The sequence below is a fragment of the Pleurodeles waltl genome, chromosome 3_1 (genome assembly GCF_031143425.1).
Source record: "Pleurodeles waltl isolate 20211129_DDA chromosome 3_1, aPleWal1.hap1.20221129, whole genome shotgun sequence".
NCBI classification, from domain to species: Eukaryota; Metazoa; Chordata; class Amphibia; order Caudata; family Salamandridae; genus Pleurodeles; species Pleurodeles waltl.
The window spans coordinates 1,080,716,647-1,080,738,641 of NC_090440.1; positions in this window are offsets into that span (position 1 = coordinate 1,080,716,647).

Consider the following 21,995-nt stretch of genomic DNA (forward strand, 5'->3'; position numbering starts at 1 on the left):
TCATTGTCACTGTGTGGTTTTAAATTGGTCCCTTGTGGCTCTAGAGTGGCATCTATTGTTATTGGCAGCCGTCATTTGTCCATAGGTGTGAATCCCATTGGGTCAGGATATCAAACATAACTACCAGTGTCACACCTCAGTGTCTTCCTCCCCACGTGTCAATGCAGTTGTGTATGTCTTGTGTGTCTTACAGGGTTGCTGTGATGTGTGTATATTACTAGGTTTCTGGACTTACCGACAAGAAGGCCATTGCCATATCGTCCATCCTGGAAGTGCCGATTGATGGTGCAGTGGCGGAAGATGAAGGAATCATGTACACTCCCAGGATACTTTTTCATGATGTTGGTGAACATTCCCTGGTGATCAACAATGGCCTGCACATTGATGGAATGGGTGTGCTTTCTGTTGCGGTATAGGTGCTCAGTTGCAGCAGGTGGTACAATATGGATATGTGTGCAGGCAATGGCACCAAGCACATGTGGGAAGCCATTTATTTGGTAAAACCCCTGTTTGTTCTCCTGCTGCTTCTGCTGTGTGTTGGGGAAGCTGATGTGCTGGGGTGTGATGGAGATGATGGTATCAAGAACCTTGGGAAGGAAGGTGGAGAATGAGGGCTGTGAGACCCCTGCAACCAGGGCACTCCTGGAATGAGCCACTTGCCAACATGTGCAGGACAGCTAGCAGCTTGGTCTCCGCTGGAATAATGTGGAGTGTCTGCAAGCTGGCTGCTAACTGTGGCTCAATTTGGCGCAGCAGCTGCTGTATGGCTTGCCAGTTGAGTCTGTACCTCTGGGTGATATCCTGTTCTCTGAAGGCCCAGGAGGGTTGTCCTGGGCCTGAATAGCCTCTCCTGCCTTCTGCGTTGCCTTTGGGGTCCACGTTGGTGTGGTGGTAGCTGCTGCTGTTGGTCCTGTGCTCTGCGTCGTCTGGCATGCTGCATCAGTAGCACCTCCATTTCGTCCTCCTTGAGCAATGATGTTTCTTGTGTGAGTTTTCCTTAAGTAGTGGTGTGTTTGCCCTTTTTTAACACCTGCCCTGACCCAGGTGTTAAAATTTGACGCAATTCGGGCTTTGCGTAATTTTTTGGGTCCACTTCCCAGCCGTGCATCACTTTTGCCCGGTTGGATAAATATGGCGCATGGATGTTTGAGTAATTTTTGGGACAGAAATGCCTACCTTGCATCTCATTGACGCAAAGCAGTTTCACACATACAGAAAATGATGCAAACTCTGAAATGTCGGTGCTGAACGGGTCTAGCATCACAATATAAATATGGTGTTAAGTTTGCGCCGGATTAGCGTAATAAAATATGGCGCTAATCCAGCGCAAAGGGAGTATAAATATGGGCCATTGTTTCCTCACAGTGATGGAAAGTTCTGGAATTTGTGGGGAGCCACAAACTTCCTTCCACCCAGCATTCCCCCAAGTTTCCTCATACAAATGGTACCTCATTTGTATGACTAAACCTAGTGCCTATGACGGGAAACGTCCCAAAACGCAACATGGACGCAGCACATTTTTTCACTAAAAACTGGCCCTCTTTTTACAATGTGGGTAGCTCTAGGTTTTGGAGCCTAGCTCAGCTGGCACTTAGGGAAACCTAGCCAACCTATACATTTTTGGAAACTAGACCGCTTGGGGTAGCAAGGGTGGGCTGACTTGCTTGGATTTTATGAGGTTTTGTGCCCACAGGGCCCTGCAAACCTCAAACTGTACCTGAAATCACAAAATTTCCTAACATGTCTGTGATGGAAACTTCTGGAATCCGCAGGAATCCACAAAATTCCTACCACCCAGCATTGCCCCATCTGTGGCGATAAAACCCCTCACTTTTGTGGGTTTTCTGGGGGCAGATCAGTGGTAATAGTCCCCATCTGCCCACCGGGGGGGGGAGAAAGACTGTCCCCATTTTTGTGGGTTTGTGGGGCCATTGTTGTGCCCATTCTGAGCAGCCCCCACCCCTACACTATCAGAAAACAATAGTCCCTGGTGTCTAGTGGGCTTTCTGCCCCCCTGGGAGGCAGATCTGGGGTAATAACCCCCATCTTTCCCCCTAGGGGGACAGGAAGACTGTTCCTATTTGTATTTGGGGAGTGGGAGCATTGGCATTCTCATTTTGGGCAGACGCTACCCCTGTATATTAAAAAAAATAAGCCCTGGTGCCTAATGGGCTTCTTGCACCCCAAGGGACAGATCGGGGTCTACTGACTGACTCGAGGCTAATATAGCAGATCAGCTCATTTCACTTTTGCTTTTAGTGAAATTATGTCAACGCAGCGCACCATGCACACTGAACTCCATTTCACTGAAAAGCCAAAAATAGCCTCAGTGCTGGGGAACCTCTTCCCCAGCTCCTGAGGCTGTTTTTGGCAGAAAGAAATCCCTCAGGTGCATTGGCCAGAGGGAATTTATGTGCCGTGTGTGAGGATGTCTGGGAGCACATGAGCACCACAGCATCGGATGGCTCCCAGACGTCCGATTCACAAACAGATTAAGGTCACTTGAAACTGTTGTATTACTTCTATATTTGTGTCCTGTAATTTGATTCAGGCTTTTTTTTATCTCCACTGGGTCGACAGTATCCGTTTTTTTCCTAATAAACTTTTATAATGTTGATTGTTTTCATAGGGTCAATATGAAATTAGTTTATTGTTTGATTTTATCACCAAAATCAGCACAAAGCACGTTACTGCAGGACTGCCTTCTGATTTACTGTTGGCAAGGGATTTTACTGCTAAACGGGGAACTTCAGATTTGTCTAATGTCTTTAATCAACTGTTTTTAAAGGTTTAAGGAATGAGATCACTTGTAGAGATGTAAGAGGGGAACAGCTGAATAATCTTTTGCCTCAATTTGATTTCTATAATGTTATGGAACTTGTAGGATCCAGGCCACTTAGAGACCCCATTTTGATTAGCAGAGACAGTTGTACTATTGAGAGAGCATAGCATATATATATATTCTATATTAACATGAAATGCTTATGAACTAATGTGTAATAATGCCGCATAAAAAATTTATTAATGTATTTTGCTAAAACGTGAGCTTGAAACGTGCCCACGGGGAGTGGCCGCCAATATATACGGGGACTAATGAAACTGACTAATAATTATGAAATGTTATATTGAAACATGATTTGTACTAATAATATTAGCTTATATGTTAAGATTTTGCTAATAAATCATCAAACCTTAGTTAGCATGAGTTGAGGCCTTGCTGCATGGTTTCATATAAAATGTGTTTTGGTAATGTGCAGTGTGCTGACTTGCTGAAGGACATGAACTCTTGTTTTTCTCCAAACTAGAAGATGAATGTAACTGTAGTAGATCAACTGTAGTAGATCTGTTCTCATGAAATTCGACTTGCTTGTAGAAACATTTTAGCTGAATGCAACAGTGTTGGATAATACCAGGTACAAGGTCGCCTGAACCGGTACAGATAATGGAGCCACTGACTGAAGAAGTGCAGATGGACCACGAGAGTATGAAATCATACCGGACATTCCATACACTAAAGACGTCAATCATAAGGACCAATAAGATACGTGAGAACTGTTATGGGGTGACAAATTTGATGAGATAATTGAAACTCTATTGGAGGGAGATAGTGGGGTGCAACCCCTCATCCAACCACATTTTAGGGGAATGTACAACAAAAATGTGATAAAAACCCTTGACACTAGGAAGTGAGACAGAACAGAGGGGAGAATAGGAGACTAGGAGAGAGTTAGGGAGATGCTGATGCAATTTGCTATGACCCAGACACTTTGGGGGCCAGGGTCGGCGGGAGCACCGCCGACAGACCGGCGGTGCCCCGCAGGGCATTCTGACCGCGGCGGTTCGGCCGCGGTCAGATGCGGGAAACCGGCGGTCTCCCGCCGGTTTCCCGCTGCCCTGCAGAATCCTCCATGGCGGCGGAGCGCGCTCTGCCGCCATGGGGATTCTGACACCCCCTACCGCCATCCTGTTCCTGGCGGGTCTCCCGCCAGGAACAGGATGGCGGTAGGGGGTGCCGCGGGGCCCCTGGGGGCCCCTGCAGTGCCCATGCCAATGGCATGGGCACTGCAGGGGCCCCCGTAAGAGGGCCCCACAAAGTATTTCAGTGTCTGCTTTGCAGACACTGAAATACGCGACGGGTGCCACTGCACCCGTCGCACCTTCCCACTACGCCGGCTCAATTCTGAGCCGGCGTCCTCGTGGGAAGGTTGATTTGCCCTGGGCTGGCGGGCGGCCTTTTGGCGGCCGCCCGCCAGCCCAGGGCAAATCCCAAAATACCCTCAGCGGTCTTTCGACCGCGGAGCGGTATTTTGGTGGGGGAACTTTGGCGGGCGGCCTCCGCCGCCCGCCGAAGTTAGAATCACCCCCTTTGTCACTCTGCATAGAGACTTTGCTGTTTGGTTCTTAAAACTATTCTTGCCTTATATTGTCCGTTTACACTTTACCTCCTTATGAGGGAAGTGACCCTTTTTACCCGATTGCTGAATTCCTGGCTGATTGCGAATCAACTGATGTCCTGAGGACGAAGACCGAACCTGAGTGCTGACCCAATATGGAGGGTAACTATATGACAATGAAATTGTAATTGTCTGTTTGCTTTTCCTTTCTAGGTACCAACTGCTTCTTTTGACAGAGACCATAGCTAGATGTTTTCTAAATTGGTGTTACTAAATTGTTTTGCATGAAGCCCAACATGCCAATGCTAATTCGAGGTTAGGAGAGGGATTCACTAAACTGACGCAAATAGACAAATGACTGAATCTATGCTTTGTTGAATAATGTGCTAATGGTACCCTGCTATAGATAACCTATGCTGACGCCGTGTTAAGTTTAAATATTTTAGATTCTTGCTTTGATGAAATCTTATCAGAGTTGCCATATTGTGACTATGCTAATGTGTTTCTTGGTTTCGAGATTAATAAACTTATTAGTAGAATTGTAATCAATAGGGAATAAACTTCATATAATAGTACTAAACTGGTGTGGTTATTCATGACTGCAAGGTCATGGTGGTTTCTGAGTTTTATAAATGTCTTTGACTAATTCTAATTGTCGTATTACTGTGAACTTGATGACATTATTGACATATCGATTGACATGCTGATTAGCTATCTCATCCAAAAGATTCATTGGCCTAAAACGAGTCCCAAAGTGAGTAAATTAGTCATACTGGGACGCGTTAACACTATGATTGAATATATTTTTTGCCTCCAGGAAATTAATTAATAAAACGCAGGAGGCAGCTGTTAGTCCACAAACGTTTAGTGACCATAACCGCCTTGAGGTTACTTTTGCTATCCCTGTGGGTTGACCAGATTACAAGCCAGGGAGTAGCTCTGGGCTCCCCACTAAAAAATAGCATAACAGACATAATAAAGTGTTATCTAAATTATCTAAATTAGATTCTAAATAATATAACAAGTAAACATATACTTACATTTAGATTAAAGTTATAAAGAATTGGTCACATCTAAATTTACGAAAGAATTTCAAGAAGCAAGAACATTATTCAGCAATGTGCACACTGTTTTTTATGTTTATCCACAAAATGAAAATCAATAAAATACTACAGAAAGTCTATGAAATAAACAATTTAATCATTTATTTTACAACATTTATGATGGATTTGGTCAGATGTCCTTGTTTGGAAATTTTATTGGAAGCCACAATGGTGCTGTTATCGAAGTTTACGAACAAGAGAGGTTTGAATTTGAAATATAAATGAGTTTCTATTTTTATGTATTGCATTATCATATACAATATATTGTGAAGAATGTGTATGCAATGTTTTACTTCACAGGCTTGAGAAAGGGTCAAAAGAGCATAAAAGAAGTGTTGACTAATTAAGAAACATTCTTAGTTTCAAATAATAGGAAACTGATCTTTGTTAAGCTTCTATGATTAGCTGTTTCTTCCTAACCTGGAAGTAGCAGACATCCATGGTTGTGCAAATGCCAGCATAAGCAGTGACGCAAAATAATGTGTTAAAGATCTTTGGCTAAGATGAAAAATAGGGTTACAAAACAAGACCTGGCTAGTTTTAAACTGTGAAGTATACAGATCAAAATAAACCATAAACCTTTGTATTTAATTCATCAAAATAAGAAGATAATATGGGAATAAAACCCACACACAAACATAGTCTGCCAAGTTTGAAATGTGGTTTGAAATAAGAAGCATTTTCAGATTGCAATATTGGTAGATTTAAATTAGATTTAAAAGTAGTATTAGTTCCACAGAAAATGTAATCAAGTTAATCCTGATATTTATGATTTTTTGTACGAGAAGATTGATACCCATGGTTAGAACACTTAGGCCCATATTTATACATTTTTAGCACTGCAATTGTGTCATTTTCTGATGCAAAAGTGGCGCAAACTTACAAAATACAAAAGAGGCGCAAATGCAGTGCTAAAAAAGTACAAATATGGGCCTTAAAATCATAAATTAGAAAGGATTTGTTAAGTTAGACGGAATGCACATTAGTAGAACATATCCCAAATGCACCTAATCTGAAATCAACTAAAACCATAAAATTCTGGTGACTGCTTTCAAAATGGAAGTAAGAACAAATACATTGTCTTTCATATCCGTCAAGTTTGTGATGGAGTATTCCCCTCTGCTAAATTCTAAATCAGGCCTTAAGTGAGTGTCACTATTACAGTATTACAAAACTTCTTTATGTTCTTTACCTGAAGGAAATCAATACAAATTATCTAGCTTTTATCAGAGGTTCATATCTTCTGGCCATGTAAATATTTCTTTAACTGCCATACTACTATTTGTAGTACTATCTAAAATTATCAGATGACTCAATATCACCAGACCCACCACATTGCCACCCAGGGAATTACAATCCAGTTTACTTCAATTGAACCAATTGCACTAAAGATCTTCCATACAGTTCTTTGTGAATGGAACACCTACACTTGTACATAGTGGTGGTGATGTAAGCAGCCTCTTGACAAAACATTTCCATTCACTTATTTTCCTTAGTTCAGTCTTGAACCCTCTAAATTAACATTAGTAAACATTTGCAAGGTTGACGGATGTTTTTTTACTGCAAGCTAGGCACAATTCGTCTACTGACAAAAGTAGAGCGAGGTGTCGAAGCCTATTATTATCGATGTTATTCTTCACAGCAACAAGCTGAGGTTGTTCTCCCAAAGGTAATCGTGGTCTGACTCGATGTCAGAGTGAAGCGGGATCATTGTCGTCTTCCCTCCGTTGTGAGGCATCACGGAGTGCTAGAAGCCATTGGAGGTTGTTACAACAGAAAGCATCTACTGCCAACATCTGAACAAAAGCTTCAGCTTCAATGAAGGGTGTCAGCAGCTATTGACTCATTATTATTTAAGCTCAAAGAAGTTTGTATACATTGACTTTGTCGCTGGTCACTAGGAGCTGTTAGAGGTATCAAATTAATTGCAATCACAATCACAATCACAATTCATACTACCACTAGCCGAGAGCCGCTCGTGCAAGGTCTTTGAGCTCCGCTCCGCTCTCCTGGGATACCGTCGGACTTGCTGGTTGCTGCTGGTTTGCCTTTGGACTCTCCTCTTCGCGGGTCCCGCTGCAGGCGTGAGAGCCGCTTGTGTAAAACCTGGGGGCTGCGAGCGCCAGGACAGGACTACGTCTCCCAGCAGTCCTGTTAACCCGCGCCACTTACAGCCTGAAAAACCACCTCTGAGCTCCACTTCCCTGGGATACCGTCGGACTTGCTGTTTGCTGCTGGTTTGCCTTTTGCCTTTGGTCTCTCCTCTACTTCTGCGGCGTCTCGCTGCGGCGTGAGAGCCGCTTGTGCAAAACCTACGGACAGTTTCAGTGAGGGACTGGGCGAGTGCAGGGCTGCGAGCGTCGGGACAGGACTACGTTTCCCAGTGGTCCTGTTAATCCGCGCCTTCTGTCACTGGCCGCTCTCCCTGCAAGCCCCGCCCCACTCATAGCTTAACTTTTCTCTTATAAATTCAATCAGCTACTTCCGCGTCGCGGATAAGCCCGGGACAAGGGCGGGACCGTCTGTGGCCGTCAGGGCACGCAGGAGGCTGGGCTGGGCCCACTCTCTTCCACCTGCATTTCCTTGATCCTACCTGGTATAAGAAAAAGGTTCTGGGTATGCCATCATCAGCCCTAGGTGGAACAGCAGCGAAGGGGGGGGGAGCCAACACTGGGACTCTGGACAATTACTTTAAATTGGTAAAGGGTGATGGGGGAATCGAAACCTCTTTGGAGATGCGTAGGACAGAGCGTCGTCGCTCGATTGAACATATGAAAAATAGGCCCCTCAGTGACATAACTCCCTATCCTATCTCCCAAGAGGAAGGTTCCCTCAATGGCAGCCCGGATCTTTCATCCCAAGAAGATGTTCCCCTATTACTCCGGGATAGTTCTCCCATTTCTGGCCCACCTCCTAAACAAACTACGGACATCACTCCACTATTAGTTGCCAGTAGTTCGGCAGTTGACTTATCCACCCAAATACACACCAGAGCCAAAATCAAGATTAATAAGCTAAAGCAAACTGTGGTGGCAGAGGTGTATGACCTACCACCAAATAAACGCAGAAGGAAGATGAGGGGTGGTCAGGGGAAGAAAAAGATCCCCCACTCTGATTTTGGAAAGTCACTCAAGTCCGTACCTATGTTAGATAGGCCTTTAGTTAATGTGCAGAGGGCTACTCCCCCCAAGAGTACTAATATTATTACCACTGCTTCCATTAGCGACAAAGGGAAGAGCCCACTTAACACATTATTTCCCGGTAGTTCTTTGGGGAGCATTGAATCTTTAATTAGATCACTCTTGTTGCCCATTAGCGAGAGCTTGCAGAAAATAGAATTCAGGCTGACCACTCTGGAGGCAACTTTAACCACCCTGAAAATTTTGGACAACAAACAGAGTAGAACCACTGAGTCCATTTTACCAATAGGAACCTTCCCCAATATACAAAACCCACCGATCCACACGGGGCCTCCCCTGGGCACTACTGCCGCCCCTCCTTTACAGCCACTTATGGCTATCCCAGTTCCAATTTTACCTACTAACTCTAACATCCTACCATCAGAAACAGATGGCCCAGCACTCCAACGTATACTCCCTGGTAAGCCTGCCCCTAGACCACGAGGACCCGACCTACCACCAGAGGCTAACAGCCTCATGGTGGTGTTGGCTGGTGTTCCCTCTCTAGAATTGGGTGAAAATGAGAACTATCACTCACTCAAGAGGAAAACCATTAAATGGTTGAATTGGAACAGACCTCTTCCAGCTCACCTTAATAATGAGATCATTATGGTAAGAAGGGTACCATGGTTGGGGAAGTCGGGGAAATCAATAGCAGGGGACTGTATCATTGTGTCTTTTCGAGACCCTGGAACAGTACTATACATTTGTGCTGGGTCAAATAGATCACTGGATTCTACCATACAGACTTTGCCAGTTTCTTTCTTTTTCCCTCCTATTTTCTTGCACCATGACTTGTCACAAGGTAACTGGACAAGGGTGGAACGAAGATCTAGATATAGGGGATATGCTCCACGTCCAGTTTATCGACCTTCGGAGACTCCCTTTCTGAACCATAATCGTTTTAACTGTCTGAATGGTCTGGATGGTGTGGACTGACTGCCTCCAAACCCGAACTTAAATCCTGTGACCTTGGATAATGGTCCCAGCAAACTGCCTGATCTGGCTGAATCCACTTCTGAAAATGACCCTGTTAGAGTAATTGGTGTAGTTTCTGGCTTTGGTACTGGCTCTTACCCCCACTCCATCCCTGCAATCTGTTCTGTGGCTTCTCCAGCGCACATGAGACTAATTTGGTGGAATGTGGCTGGTTTAGCCAGCAAACTGGGCACCCAAGATTGGATAACTTACATTGAGTCCGGGGATGTTTGCATGTTCCAAGAGACTTGGGCAAGGGAAGATTATAACCATCAAGGTTACGAGTCATTTTCCATCTCGGCTAGGTGGGAGGGTAAGGGCCGCCCCTCTGGTGGACTCACAACTTGTGTGGCTTCCCACTTAGGATGTCAGGCTTCACGCCTACCGGTGCCATCAGATGATATCCTAGTGGTTTTATTAGCCTGGCCGAACCTAGCGAAACTTGCCCTGATAAATATTTACTCCAGGCCAGTGGGAGCTTCGCGTGAATCCCCCACTATAGAGGAGCTTTCAGTATATTTAGCGGAAATGCCAAGAGATATCCCTTACATAGTGGGAGGGGATTTAAATTCCCATTTCGAGCCGTTGGTCGGTCTCGTAGAGGGATTTCCCATGGAAGAAGAGTTCAGGTGGTCAGTACCCCCTGTTGTAGCACCTTCTCCAAAGGCATGGACGCCTGTGGCTTTGCAGATTACTGCTCTCACCCTAAAGCATGGAATTAGAGCCTGCAATGGACGTATTAAGTCTGATGTACCAAGCAAAACCACGTACAACAGAGTGGGAAGAGAGTCCCGCTTGGACTATGCTCTTGTACAGATAGTGAACTGGTCTTCTATCCTGGACTTTAGGGTGGTGGAGAGACTGGATAGTGACCATAACGCCCTTGAACTCGATCTTAGCCATCCTGGGCCAAAGGCCTCCATAACAACCATGCGGGGGTCTAAACCTGAACTACTATTAGACAATAACAGGAGAAGAATCAGGTGGGATAAACTAGCTACGAGCCAAGTGAAACTTTCTAAGCTCTACGCAGGTTTAATCCCCATTTTGGAAAAAGTGGGAGAGTTAGCCAACGATGTGTCCATCATGAGAAATTATATCAGGCTCATGAGGACCTTATAAAGGGAGCGCCTCTGAGCTTTTTACCAGGGTCCAGAATCAGAAGAGGATCCAACAACATAACTCCTTATGGTACAATGCAGTCTGCAGGAAGGCAAAGGGAGAACTCCTCAGATGCATCAAGGAGGGAACAGATAGAGAGAAGCTGCGAGAAAGTAGACGGGCTTATAAAAAACTGGTCATCCATGCTAAAACCGAATGGGAGGAGAACCAGTGGGAGGAGCTTACCTCTTCCCTCGCAACAAGAGACCACCAAATGTTTTGGAGAGTAGTAAACGGGGGGTCGGGGAATCTCCATTCGGCAATAGAACCAAATATTGCAGCAGGGGCGTGGCAGGCACACTTCCAGTCTCTCTACAGTTCCGAGCAGGGAGAAACTAAGATTGATTTCGGTACTGGACTGGTAGAGTATGGCGGGGACTTGATAACAGTGGGGGAGGTGAAGGTAGCACTAATGGGACTTAAAGCTGGAAAGGCGCCAGGATTGGACGGCCTGCCCGGGGACCTGTTCAAGCAGGAGCCCGGTGTTTGGGCCCCCTATCTGGCTGCAGTGTTTAATGGAGTTTTGTGTGGCATGGAAATTCCGAGTACTTGGCTGGGGGCAGAGGTGGTTCCTATATTTAAAAAGGGCTCGCCCCTGCTCCCTGCCAACTACAGACCAATCAGTTTAATTGACGTGTCACAGAAGCTGTTTGGCAGGATACTGCTGAATCGACTTCAGGACTGGGTGGAAGAAACGGGTGGATTTAGAAAGGGAGTTTCAACAGTGGATCAGGTTTCTCGTCTGAACGTTATCTATTGGAGGGCAGCAATATTGGAAGGGGGTAGTTTATACACTATGGCCCTCATTCTGACCCTGGCGGTCGGTGATAAAGCGGCGGCCAAGCCGCCAACAGGCCGGCGGTCTAAAATATGCAATTCTGACCCTGGCGGGAACCGCCAACACAGCCCGCCAACTTAACACTCCGACCGCCACAGCGGTACAAACAAACAGCGCGGCGGTTCCCGCCAACAGCCCGGCGGCAGACAATGTACCGCCCACCCTATTACGACCCACCAATCTGCCACCTTTTCCGGGGCGGGAGCACCGCCGATAAGAACACGGCGGAAACAGACTACGAACGGGAAAACGCTCACCTCTACGCACTCCACGTGAGATTCCGGCAGTATGGAGCCAGAGTTGCAGGTCATCCCCGCACTCCTATTCCTGCTCATATACCAGGAGCACGCCCGGCGGCGCGGAAGACATCGGTGAGTACTGCACCTACGACACAGGGGAGGGAAAAGATTACCGGCACACACCCACCCACCCACACCCACTACAACACACACATCAATGCATTCCCACAGATCACTGTCACAACCCACAAACCACCCCCCTCCGAAATAATGCAAAGACCAAAAGAAGAGATCATAAACGGGCAGATATATTGAAATATGTACACCAGTAATCCCAATAAATAAATAAACTATGTACAAAATATGTACAGCTACTAAATGTAGTCCAACCACTGTCCGTGGATCACAGGGGTCCTGTGCAAAGGGGCAAGGCCCAGTCCCACGACAAGAACTCCACGGAGAGAACACTGCAGGGGCATCAGAAAGAAAATAGGACAGGCACCTCAGGGGGAAGGGAAGGGGGGGCACCTCAGCCACTTGAGTACACGACGCCAGATCCACGAGGGGACTCCATGACCACTGGCCCATCCTGGGGAGAGCAAAGCCACAGTCCAAACAGTCCATACAGTGGGTGGCCTGCCCACTGGGCCATCCTGGGGAGAGCAAAGCCACAGTCCAAACAGTCCATACAGTGGGTGGCCTGCCCACTGGGCCATCCTGGGAGAGCAAAGCCACAGTCCAAACAGTCCATACAGTGGGTGGCCTGCCCACTGGCCCATCCTGGGGAGAGCAAAGCCACAGTCCATACAGTCCATACAGTGGGTGGCCTGCCCAATGGGCCATCCTGGGGAGAGCAAAGCCACAGTCCATACAGTCCATACAGTGGGTGGCCTGCCCACTGGGCCATCCTGGGGAGAGCAAAGCCACAGTCCATACAGTCCATACAGTGGGTGGCCTGCCCACTGGGCCATCCTGGGGAGAGCAAAGCCACAGTCCATACAGTCCATACAGTGGGTGGCCTGCCCACTGGGCCATCCTGGGGAGAGCAAAGCCACAGTCCATACAGTCCATAACAGACCCCACTGCCACTGGAGGAGGCAAGTTGGCCAGAGGACATCCTGCAGCCCTGCCCGAGATAGATCCTGCCCTGCCACGTCTGCTAAAGGGCCAGCGGTTCTTGCCCTGAAGGGCCCAGTTCAGCGGTTCTTGAGACGGCGGGGCCCAGTTCAGCGCTCCTTGCCTTGAAGGGCCCAGTTCAGCGCTCCTTGCCTTGTAGGGCCCAGTTCAGCGGTCCTTGCCCTGAAGGGCCCAGTTCAGCGGTTCTTGAGACGGCGGGGCCCAGTTCAGCGCTCCTTGCCTTGAAGGGCCCAGTTCAGCGGTTCTTGCCCTGAAGGGCCCAGTTCAGCGGTTCTTGAGACGGCGGGGCCCAGTTCAGCGGTTCTTGAGACGGCGGGGCCCAGTTCAGCGGTTCTTGCCCTGAAGGGCCCAGTTCAGCGGTTCTTGCCCTGAAGGGCCCAGTTCAGCGGTTCTTGAGACGGCGGGGCCCAGTTCAGCGGTGCGTGAGACGGCGGGGCCCAGTTCAGCGGTTCTTGAGACGGCGGGGCCCAGTTCAGCGCTCCTTGCCTTGAAGGGCCCAGTTCAGCGGTTCTTGCCCTGAAGGGTCCAGTTCAGCGGTTCTTGAGACGGCGGGGCCCAGTTCAGCGCTCCTTGCCTTGAAGGGCCCAGTTCAGCGGTTCTTGCCCTGAAGGGCCCAGTTCAGCGGTTCTTGAGACGGCGGGGCCCATGTGAGATGCAGCTCCCTCCTGCCCCGATGCCACTTCTCCTCCGCCTGATGATGCTGATACACACAAGCACAGAAAGACAAACAAAAAGGGGGGGGGAGAGAGAAATAAAGGGATATTGAGTACATGGATCTCCGGTACAGTTAGCGGACATGACAGACACAGATGCCCCCTGCACTAAGTTGCGCACTTGGGGTCCGCTACGCATTCCGTGGAACATGCCCTACACGCCTAGAGTTGACAACTGCACCCATGGATGACACGGCCCAGGGATGGCTGTACTGACAAACTACTGAGGGTGGTGGCTGGGGACACAGGGGCTTACGGGGGTGCCCAGCCTACAGATATCGCCCTGGCCTAGGGGGACCCCCAGCCCTCCTCCCCCACCCAGACACCTCCACTGCGCGACAACAGAGTAGATAATGCTTGTACTCACCCCCTTGTGTCTGCTGTGCTGCCCTCACGCGCCCATCCAATTCAGGGTAGGCCACCGCCAGGATCCGGAACATCAGGGGGCTCAGTTGACGGCAGGCACCCCGCCTACGTTGGGAGGCCATCCCCAGCAGAGACTCGGCGGTCTTCTTGGTCCCGCGGCGGATGTCCTCCCACCTCTTGCGGCAGTGGGTGCCCCGTCGATGGTGGACCCCCAGGGTCCGGACTTCCTTGGCGATGGCACGCCAAATCCCGATCTTCTCATGGGCGCGGACCTATGTGACACGTACAAGGAGGGAGAAATACCACGTTCAAGTTTCTCAGCATTTTCCTTTCCAGTGGCCCAATGCCCCCATCCCCGCCAGGCCCCCCGCCATGCCCCCCGCCAGGCCCAACATGCCCCCCATCCCCGCCATGCCCCTTGCCAGGCCCAACATGCCCCCCATCCCCGCCAGGCCCCCCGCCAGGCCCCCCGCCAGGCCCAACATGCCCCCCATCCCCGCCAGGCCCCCCGCCATGCCCCCGCCAGGCCCAACATGCCCCCCATCCCCGCCAGGCCCCCCGCCATGCCCCCCGCCAGGCCCAACATGCCCCCCATCCCCGCCATGCCCCCCGCCAGGCCCAACATGCCCCCCATCCCCGCCAGGCCCCCCGCCATGCCCCCCGCCAGGCCCAACATGCCCCCCATCCCCGCCAGGCCCCCCGCCATGCCCCCCGCCAGGCCCAACATGCCCCCATCCCCGCCAGGCCCCCCGCCAGGCCCCCAAGCCAGCCAGTGGCCCCAAATCCATATTGAATTAAACTCACTTGTTGGTCTGGAGGACCGTAGAGTAGGGCATACTGGGGGAGGACCCCATCCGCAAGTTTCTCCAACTCCTCTCCAGTGAAGGCAGGGGCCCTTTCCCCAGCCGCAGCAGCCATTGTCCCTTCCAGACCGAGGTCACAGCAACACTTGCAGTATAGGTCCTCTCCTGTGAAAGTTCAAGTCGCAAGTGGATAAGTAGATAGAAAATGGCGGTGACGTCCGCGGCGGTGCGTACCGCGGCGGTGCGTACCGCGGCGGTGCGTCCCGCCACCGCCGGCGCCCTTCGCCATTGGCTCCTGAAACCCATAGGCTTCAATGTTAACCAATGCGGCTTTGCGCCGCGGTCTTCGCCCGCCGCCCGCCGCGGTGTGCCACGCCAGCGCATTGACCTCACATCCCATTGTCACACTTCACAGGTCAGGCAGCCGCCATTTCCAGGGCCCACATGGCTCAATTTCAACAGCGTCACACAGGCCTAGGCCTTGCATAGCCACTCAGACACGCCATTCACTGCATAGAGAATCGTTTACTGTGCTAGCTGTGAGTACGTACCTGTGGGTTGCTTGACTGTGTGCTCCATGTTGTCCTTCCTAGGCACCGTCCGCTGGGTTGGGCGAGGAGACGGATGAATCCTCCCGTGTACCGACCGCTGGTGGACCTGTCGACAATGGAAGAACGCCACATTATCCTGACCTACCGTCTTAACCGTGCCACTATCCATGAACTGTGTGCCCAGCTGGAGCCCGACCTGATGTCCCCCATCCGCCAACCCACAGGGATTCCCCCTCTGGTGCAGGTCATGTCAGTACTCCATTTCTTGGCAAGTGGGTCATTTCAGACAACCGTGGGAATTGCTTCTGGGATGTCTCAGCCCATGTTTTCGAAGGTGTTATCCAGAGTGTTGTCTGCCCTGATGAAATCCGTGAGGAGCTACATCATTTTCCCTGAGGTGGGCGAATTGGCTACAGTGAAGGGTGATTTCTACGCCCTTGGACATATTCCCAACGTAATTGGTGCCATTGATGGGACCCATGTGGCTTTGGTTCCCCCAAGAGACAGGGAGCAGGTGTACAGGAACAGAAAAAATTACCATTCAATGAACATCCAGGTGGTGTGTTTGGCTGACCAGTACATCTCGCATGTAAATGCCAAATTCCCAGGGTCAGTGCATGACGCCTACATCCTCAGGAATAGCAGCATCCCTTACGTGATGGAACAGCTACAGAGACACCGTGTATGGCTAGTGGGGGACTCTGGGTACCCCAACCTGTCGTGGCTACTGACCCCAGTAAGGAATCCCCGGACCAGGGCAGAGGAACGGTACAATGAGGCCCATTGGCGTACTAAGAGGGTGATCGAACGCACCTTTGGCCTCCTAAAGGCCAGGTTTCGCTGCCTGCATATGACAGGTGGATCCCTAATGTACTCACCTAAGAAGGTGTGTCACATCATCGTGGCCTGCTGCATGCTTCACAACCTGGCTTTGCGCCGCCAGGTGCCTTTCCTGCAGGAGGATGGTCGAGACGGTGGTGTTGTGGCAGCGGTGGAACCTGAGGAGAGTGACGAGGAGGAAGACGACGGGGCTGAAACAGACAACAGGGACAGAATCATTGAACAGTACTTCCAATAGGACACAGGTAACATTTCAAAGATAATTTAGTAAATGTTAACTACTCTCCAGCATCTCTGCTGCCTGTCTATTTGCCCCAGTGTATGATGACTGAGTTTTGGCTTTTCCCTCCCTATTTCAGATCTGGGGTCCCCACTACGAGTCCTGTGCTTCGTTTCCCCATGGACTACAGCTTTGTGGCAGCTGTTTGTTGACTTCACCATGTACAAGGACATATTTGCACTGTCATGTCAATTACAATCTATTGAAATCACAGCCAGACTCCAGATATTTTGGTGCAAAATAGGTGTTTATTTAAGTGCTCAAAATGGGATGGGTGGTTTCAAGTGGGTGGGGGCTATGGTGAAGGAATGTCCATGGCAGAGTCCAGAGTAACAGTCACACAGGTGCATTGTCCAGAGGCCTGTGGAGAGATGGAGCATGGGCAGTTCAAGGATGGACAGGGTGACAATGTGGGACAGTGGGATGACATCAGGTGGTATCCATTGCTGGCGGGGGTCTTGACATCCTACTCTGTCTTCTTGCGAGATCTCAGGGCCCTCTTGCGGGGTGGTTCTTCTCCTGCAGGAGGTGGGGGTCTGGTGGGCTGCTGCTGTGCGGGGGCCTCCTGTCCACTAGCGCCGGCGGAGGTGGTTGGCTGTTCTTGGTCCAGGCTAGTGGCAGGGGCCCTTGGGTGTTGTTCAGTGTCCGCCCTGTTGTTGACGAGGTCCTGCAGCAGCCCTACCATGGTAACCAGGGTGGTGTTGATGGCTCTGATGTCCTCCCTGTACCCCCGATAGTGTTCCTCCTGCAGCACCTGGATCTCCTGGAACCGGGCCAGTACCGTCGCCATCGTCTCCTGGGAGCGGTTGTATGCTCCCATGATGGTGGTGAGGACCTCGTGGAGAGTGGGTTCCCTGGGCCTCTCCTCCCCCCCCTGTCGCACAGCTGCCCTCCGAGTTCCCCTGTTTCCCTGGGCCTCTGCCCCCTGGCCGGTGTGCCCACTACCACTGCCCCCAGGTCCCTGTTGTTGTTGGGGTGGTGGGTTATCCTGGGTGCCCTGTAGTGGTAGACACACCGCAGATTGACGCGCCCTGGAGACAGAGGCATGGGCCCGCTGGGTGGGAGCTGTGCTGGTGTTCCCAGAGGGGTTTGGGTCTGTAGTGGCCTGGGCCTGTGTGAGGGGAACCGACTGTCCAGAGGTCCCCGATGGTCCGGGCTGGTCATCGGTGTCCAGGTCGACAGAGCTGCTGCCATCGCTGACGGCCTCTTGGGTGGGGGGTGTGGAGAATTCTGGCCCCTCCGCCGCGGTGTGTTGACGGTCGGGTCCTGCAGGGGTATAGAGGTATGGTTATAGTTTCAATGTGTGGCATATGGGTGTATCTGTGGGTTCTCGTGTCCCCAAGTGCTGGCATTCGTGTGTGGGGGCTTTGGTGAGGGTGGCTTGTGGGGGGGATGTGTATATGCATTGGGCATGCTTTGGTGATGGGTGTCCATGCTTAGTGGACGCATGCATGCATGGGATGTGTGGGTTGTGATGGTGAGACATTGGCGGGGAATAGGTGTGCTGGGGGTGGGGGTGAGGATGGTGGTGGGGGTGAGGATGGTGGTGGGGGTGAGGGTGGGGGTGACGATGGGGGTGGGGGTGAGGGTGGGGTTCGAGGATGGGGGTGAGGTTTGGGGTCTGATTTGCCATGCAGGTGGGGGGGAAGCAGTATTGAAGCTTCAACTTACCAGTATCCATTCCTCCACCGACTCCTGCGAGGCCGTCAGGATGCAGGATGTTCAAGACTTCCTCCTCCCATGATGTGAATTGTGGGGGTTGAGGTGGGGGTCCTCCGCCAGTCTTCCGCACGGCGATGTTGTGCCTGGATACCATGGAACGCACCTTCCCCCGTAGGTCGTTCCATCGCTTCCTGATGTCTTCCCGATTTCTGGGGTGCTGTCCCACTGCGTTCACCCTGTCGACAATCCTCTGCCATAGCTCCATCCTCCGGGCAATGCTGGTGTATTGTATCTGTGTGCCGAACAGCTGGGGCTCTACCCGAACGATTTCCTCCACCATGACCCTGAGTTCTTCGTCTGTGAAGCGGGGTTGTCTTTGGGGTGTCATGGGGTGGTGTGTATGATGTGTGGTGTGGAGTATGTGTATTTAAGTGAGTTGAGTGTGGTGGTGTGTGTTGTTTTGTGTGTGGATAGTGGGTGGGTGATGGTGTTGAGTGGCTGTGGCTGTTATTTTTTGGATGCTGGTGTCTCGCTCTTGCCTTCTTGACAAATTTTTTAGCGTAGGGGTTTGTGGGTGATGTGGGTGTGTGATTTATATTGTATTGTGTGTGTGGGAGTGGTGTGTGTATGTGTATCAGGTGTGTGGGATTCAAATCGTCCAATGTGGCTGAGTTTTGTTCGTTTGTGTGTATTCTGACCGCGGCGGTGTGTCCCGCCAATGGAATACCGCGTTTGAATGACCGCCGCGTGGATTCGTGGGTCGTAATGGGATGGGCGTATTTCTGTTGGCGTGACGGTGGAGGTTTGGTCACCTCCACCTTTCCGCCGACCGCTGGTCTGGCGGTCTGTTGTGGCGGTCGGATTTTCGGAGGTTTGCCTTCTGCGGGTCAGAATGACCGTGGCGGGTTTCCGCGACCGCGGCGGGATTATGGAGGATTTCTGACCGGCGGTAGGCGCCTTTTACCGCCGAGGTCAGAATGACCCCCTATATTTGTGGACCTGAGGGCTGCATTTGACCTTGTGCCCAGAGGGAAACTCTGGAGTGTTCTGGCTGAGATGGGGGTCCCCCCAGACATCCTGATAACTTTAAAGAGATTGCACCATAATAACTACGCCCGGGTCAGGTGCGGGAAACACGGGGAATTAACGGACAGATTCCCCGTTGACAGGGGGGTTAGACAGGGCTGTGTATTGGCACCGACCCTGTTCTGCCTCTTCGTCAACGGGGTAATCGCCAACCTCAATGGAACTGAATACACTGATGCCCCAAAATTGAATGGCAGCAGGGTGCCTGCAATCATGTTTGCAGATGACACCCTGCTGCTGTCCAAAACTCCCATGGGGATACAGAGGATCCTTGATTCTCTTGTGGCTTTTTGCACAGATAGGGGGTTGGAAATAAATGCTAATAAAACCAAGTTTATGGTTATGAACCCAACCCCAAGATCACGCCCGAACCCCTTACTGGGAGCTTTACGTTTAGAGAGAGTCCCCACCTTTGAATATCTAGGTGTAACGTTGAATGAAACCATGTCTTGGGGAACTCACCAGACTAGGGTTAATCTTAAATTAGTGCAGACCACTGGCGGCATTGCTCGGTTGATGAGAAGCTCCACATATCGACCGCTGGGGCCGCTTATCCAGATATACAAGGCACAGGCTAGAGGAGCTCTGATGTACGGGGCGGAACTGTGGGGTCACACAGTTTCCTGCAGTTTGTCTATAACTGAGAACAACTTTATTAGACAGATAGTAGCACTCCCGTCCAGTACTCCGCTCCTCCCCCTGAGGATGGATCTGGGTCTGAGACCAATAGCAGATGAATTAGGTCTCAGACCCATAGTCTTCTGGCGAAGGCTATGGAGCACCGAAGAACTCTCTTCTTATAGGGCGGAACTGAGGGAGTTTTTAACCCACCCTAAAGCTTTACAGATCCCGTGGATAAAATATATAAAAAAGTCCTGTATGGGATTGGGCCTCCCTGACCTGTGGTCGGATCCAGCTAACGCCTCACTAAGGATCCCACGAAGAGCTTTGGTCAGTGCTTACCACGAGCAGAAATTAGCTATGGCCCTAGACTGCAAGAATGAGGGGTCATTAACATCTGTATTCGCGCAAAGCAAGGACTCATACCGCCTGGAGAGGGTTCTGGATGCTATGTCTCCTGTGCTGGCCAGGAAGCTATTTCTCCAATGGAGATATGGCACATTGCCTCTGCGATCTTACACCTGCTCCTGGTCAACACTGCCATCTACCAAGCTATGTCCGACATGTGTGGGAGCAGAGGAAAGCGATCTGCATGTGGTCTTGTTTTGTCCAACTTACAAGGCCGCCAGGAAATATTGGCTCCTACCACTTATTAGAAACCTTGGTTTTAGGGAGTACCTCCCGGTGTACAGAATTTTAAAAACTGATGTTTCAGGTCCAATTGTGTTTGCACTAGCCAAATTCCTTACCAATGTCTGGCATATTCGTACCCGTATTTTAAAGTTGCAGGCTCCTATCTAACTTTAAGTTTTTATTTTAATTGTATGGTCTTTTATCTGATGTGTTTCCTGTTTACTTTTCCTTGATTGTTTTATATGTTCATACGTGTGTTTTTTGTGTACATCTTTTATGGCCAAATTGGCCGAAATAAAGATCAATTGATTGACATTAGTAAATATCTTCTAAAATTAGTATATCCTAACCTGAATTAATTCTTACATTTTAATCCTACTTCTGGCTTTAATCAGAGTAATTTACCCTATTTATATTTGCTATATTGTTATTTCTTCCAAGTATCTACTGGGAACAAAAACATTATCATTTCAAACAAAAGAACTTTAAATTGAAGTGAAATACATGGCTATAAATATTACCATACTGTGGCTGCTCTGACTGATTCCTGCAAACCAAGGGAAAACCAAGTACATCATTTACAGCACACACACGCATCCACACATTTGTGTGAAAAAATATATACACTCCTGCTGTATGTTCCTTTTAAGAAGACTCTGACTAAACTTAAATACATAACAATAATATACCTAAGAATTATTCACTGGCATGTTTAGACAGCTGTCAAAGTGTGACTGCCTAAAAAAAAATGTTCAGTTAAATATTGGTTAATGCTAAAGTAATACATTCAGGAGCAGTAGCTCGAAATACCCTTATGTTCATTCAAATAGAATTCCAAATTCTAACAATGGTTGACCAAAGTGTCTAATGTTCAATGATGTTCAGCGGCCTGTTCTCAATAAGTCACCTATACCCAATTCACCCATCTTCTGGGAGAATACAGGTAAAAAGACAATGTCATCCATCAAAGTGCTTTACATCGGAAATATAGAAATTCTTTTGCATATTTTGAAAGTGTACATACAAGTTTATGAGCCCAAGAATTGATTTGCAATGCTGTGTTGCCCCTCATTCACAAAGCCTAAAACATGCTTTCAGAATCATTGTTTGATCTCATTAGTAATTTCAACAATATTGTTTTTTAAGTATACCAAAGCACCTGAATCCGGTCACAAAAATAAGTTTTATGACTAGGCAAAGTCACAGCAAAGTATCCTACAACCTATGGTCAACAACATGTCCAATTGGAATCAAGAGTGAAAACAATTAAAGGCAACCTATGGCAAATATCCACAGGTTTTGTTAAAGATGGGTCTCATCCTGGTCGCTATAAACCAGAATGAGTTCAACCATGGTTCAGGGAGCACGTAAGATATTGTGCTAACTGGGGTCTACTGGGAAATAAAAATAC